At 37.9% G+C, this 3940-nt stretch overlaps 1 pseudogene; it reads left to right on the top strand.

Annotated features, from left to right (window-relative positions):
* Positions 1–1099: 1099 nt before the first annotated feature.
* Positions 1100–1916, top strand: LOC138663790 (olfactory receptor 6B1-like; annotated as a pseudogene).
* The last annotated feature ends 2024 nt before the right edge of the window (positions 1917–3940 follow it).

Here is a 3940-nt window from a genome sequence, read left to right on the forward strand (position 1 = left end):
ACAATTACAATAAATCTTTTTCTATGAGGAGCACTACTATTTCTACACAGTAAAACCTGAGATAGCCCTATGATTGGCTGTACTACACCATGTGATCAGATTGCTGTATGGCATTTTGAGGTAGCCCATGCTGAAACACCAGATGACATTAGCCAGCTCACTGTGTGTACATCATGTATGACGTTCAGCATTTTTTTAAATTGCAAACTGTAAATGTAAACACAGGTTGTTCAAATTCGCGTGAAACCCAGTGTTTCAGAAAACTCAACTCAAACTCCATCCTCTGCTGATTGATCTGTTCATTTATATTGTTAGTCATCTCTGCTTTTTAATCATACAGGAATTTATCTCAGAAGAGCAGAGCTGTTTTTGAAAAATATCATACACTGAGAAACCTGCTTCAAGCATTGGTAGGAATGTGTTTTTTTTTCTGCTATATCGCTGCTTGCCTATGATTGGTCAACATATTCAGTAGGGGGAAAAAGTACATGCCCCCAGTGAAAATCTGGGCTTAACAAAAATTAGTTCATTAGGTGCCAAATACTTTGATTGCTAATATCTTCACAACGGAGGAGGGGTGAAATTTAAAAAATAAATTAAAAAAATAACTATTACATTGTATATCCAGTTCAACATGAAAAATTTTGTGAAATGTCCTCATAAATATTTAAGTAACGTAAAAGATATACAGTCCTTTAGAATACAGAAAACTGCTTAACTTAAGTAAGTAATTTAAAGCTAAACATTATTGTTGTGTAAATGGAAGATAGGGCCTAAGAATCAATTCCACTGCACAGTGGAACACTTTATCGCAGTCCGACACAGCACAAGAATGTAAGGATGGACATACTTTAATAAAAAGCAGAAAAAATAGATTCAAATGAATTTCAGTTCTATGTATTCTAAAGTGAATGTATTTTTTCACACTGTTCATCAATATTTTCCACATGTACGTATAGCTATGTATTTCATCTTTTTCTTTCTGCAGATTTTGAAAAAATGTTTAACAATAAAAGTATTTTCACGGAATTCATTATAGTTGGATTTCCTGGATCACCTGGTTTCCAATATTTCTTCTTTTTCTTATTATTGATTACTTATTTATTAACTTTACTGTGCAACTTTCTGATAATGATAATTACAAGTACCGAGAAATGTCTTTTCACGCCAATGTACTTTTATATTCGGAATCTCTCTTTTATAGAAGTTTGTTACGTGTCAGTAATAGTCCCTAAAATTTTGGACACAATTACGATCCATGGAAGATTTATTTCATTTTTCAGTTGCATAAGTCAGCTGTTTTTTTTCTTCTTCCTGAGCTCAACAGAATGCTTTCTCTTTGGTGTCATGGCATATGACCGCTACATTGCAATTTGTCATCCGCTGCATTACGCAGCCCTTATGAATAGTGACAAATGCCGTTGCCTTACTATAGGCTCAATTATTGGGGGGTTTGTAACTACCTTTCCTCATATAGTTTTAATCTCTCAGCTCCCTTTTTGCAGAAGTAATGTAATTAACCATTTCTTCTGTGACTCGCCTCCACTTCTACAGCTTGCCTGTGCAGACACATATCTGATTGATTTACTGGATTTTTCCTGTGCTTCTTTGGTTATATTAACCTCAATGTTGGTGACTTTGCTTTCATATTTTCTAAACGAGGCAGAAGTCGAGCATTTTCTACTTGCTTCACACATCTGATTGTCGTTTCCATTTATTACAGCACTGTTATATTTATGTACGTGAAGCCAAAAGTGACTTTTTCTTTCACTCTTAATCGTGTGGTGGCAGTTTTTTACACCATAATAACTCCTATACTTAATCCTATAATTTATTGCTTGAGAAACAAAGAAGTAAAGGAGTCAGTGAGAAAGAGGCTGCACCTCATTAATTATCAGCTTTTTAGAGCTCGTTAAAAGCTCTACCTCATTACTGTAGTTATTAGCTTCATGACCCAGCCAATTTTGACCTTAATGACCTGGCCATTTTTTGCAATTCTGACCGGTGTCCCTTTATGAGGTAATAACTCAAGAGCGCTTCAACAGATCCTAGCGATTCTGAGATTGTTTTTTTGCAACATATTGGGCTTCATGTTAGTGGTAAATTTAGGTCGATAATTTTTGCGTCTATTTGTGAAAAAAATGAATATTTGGTGAAAATTTTGAAAATTTCGCAATTTTCAAAGTTTAAATTTTTATTCTGTTAAACCAGAGAGTTATGTGACACAAACTAGTTAATAAATAACATTTCCCACATGTCTACATCATGTTTACATCAGCACAGTTTTGGAAACAATATTTTTTTTTGCTAGGAAGTTACATGGGTTAAAATTTGACCAGCGATTTCTAATTTTTACAACAAAATTTAGAAAACCATTATATTTAGGGACCACCTCACATTTGAAGTTAGTTTGAGGGGTCTATATAGCTGAAAATACCAAAACATGACACCATTCTAAAAACTGCACCCCTCAAGGTGCTCAAAACCACATTCAAAAAGTTTATTAACCCTTCAGGTGTTTCACAGCAGCAGAAGCAACATGGAGGGAGAAAATTAACATTTAACTTTTTAGTCACAGAAATAGTATTTTAGCAACAATTTTTTTATTTTTCCAAGGATAAAAGGAGAAACTGGACCATGAAAGTTGTTGTACAATTTGTCCTGAGTATGCCGATACCCGATATGGGGGGGGGGGGGGACCACTGTTTGGGCGCACGACAGGGCTCGGAAGGGAAGGAACGCCATTTGACTTTTGGAATGAAAAATTTGCTCCAATCTTTAGCGGACACCATGTCGTGTTTGGAGAGCCCCTGTGTGCCTAAACATTGGAGCTCCCCCACAAGTGACCCCATTTTGGAAACTAGACCCCCCAAGGAACTCATCTAGATGTGTGGTGAGCACTTTCTGCTTCACAGAATTTTATAACGCATAGCCGTGAAAATCAAAAAATATTTTTTTCCCCGCCAAAAATTTTTTTAGCCCCCATTTTTTTATTTTTCCAAGGGTAGCAGGAGAAATTAGACCCCCAAAGTTGTTGTGCAATTTTTCCTGAGTACGCTTATGCCCCATATGTTTGGGTAAACCACTGTTTGGGTGCACATTGGTGCTCGGAAGGGAGGGACGACCATTTGACTTTTTAAATGCAAGACTGGCAGGAATCAATGGTGGCGCCATGTCGCATTTGGAGACCCCTGATGTGCCTAAACAGTGGAAACCCCTCACTTCTAACTCCAACACTAACCCAAACACACCCCCTAACCCTTATCCCAACTCTAACCATGACCTTAATCACAGCCTTAACCACAACACACCCCTAACCACAACCCTAACCCCAACACACCCGTAACCCTAATCCCAACCCTAATCCTAACCACAACCCTAACCCCAACACACCCATAACCCTAATCCCACCCCTAACCATAACCCTAATGACAAGCCTAACCCTAACCCCAACACACCCCTAACACTAATCTTAACCCTAATTCCAACCTTAACCCTAATTCCAACCCTAACTTTAGTTCCTAAGGCTATGTGCCCATGTTGAGGATTCGTATGCAGATTTTCCTGCACCATTTTTGAAAAATCCGCAGGTAAAAAGCACTGCATTTTACTTGTGGATTTACCGTGGATTTCCAGTGTTTTCTGTGCGGATTTCACCTGTGGATTCCTATTGAGGAACAGGTGTAAAACGCTGCGGAATCAGCACAAAGAATTAACATACTGCGGAAAATACAATGCAGTGTTTCCGCATGATATTTTCCGCACCATGGGCACAGCAGATTTGGTTTTCCATAGGTTTACATGGTAATGTAAATGTGATGGAAAACTGCCACGAATCCGCAGCGGCCAATCCGCACCATGTGCACATAGCCTAATTTTAACCGTTAACCTACTTCTAACCCTAACTCTAATTCTAACCGTAACCCCAATTGCAACCCTA

The sequence above is a fragment of the Ranitomeya imitator genome, chromosome 1 (genome assembly GCF_032444005.1).
Source record: "Ranitomeya imitator isolate aRanImi1 chromosome 1, aRanImi1.pri, whole genome shotgun sequence".
Taxonomy (NCBI): Eukaryota; Metazoa; Chordata; class Amphibia; order Anura; family Dendrobatidae; genus Ranitomeya; species Ranitomeya imitator.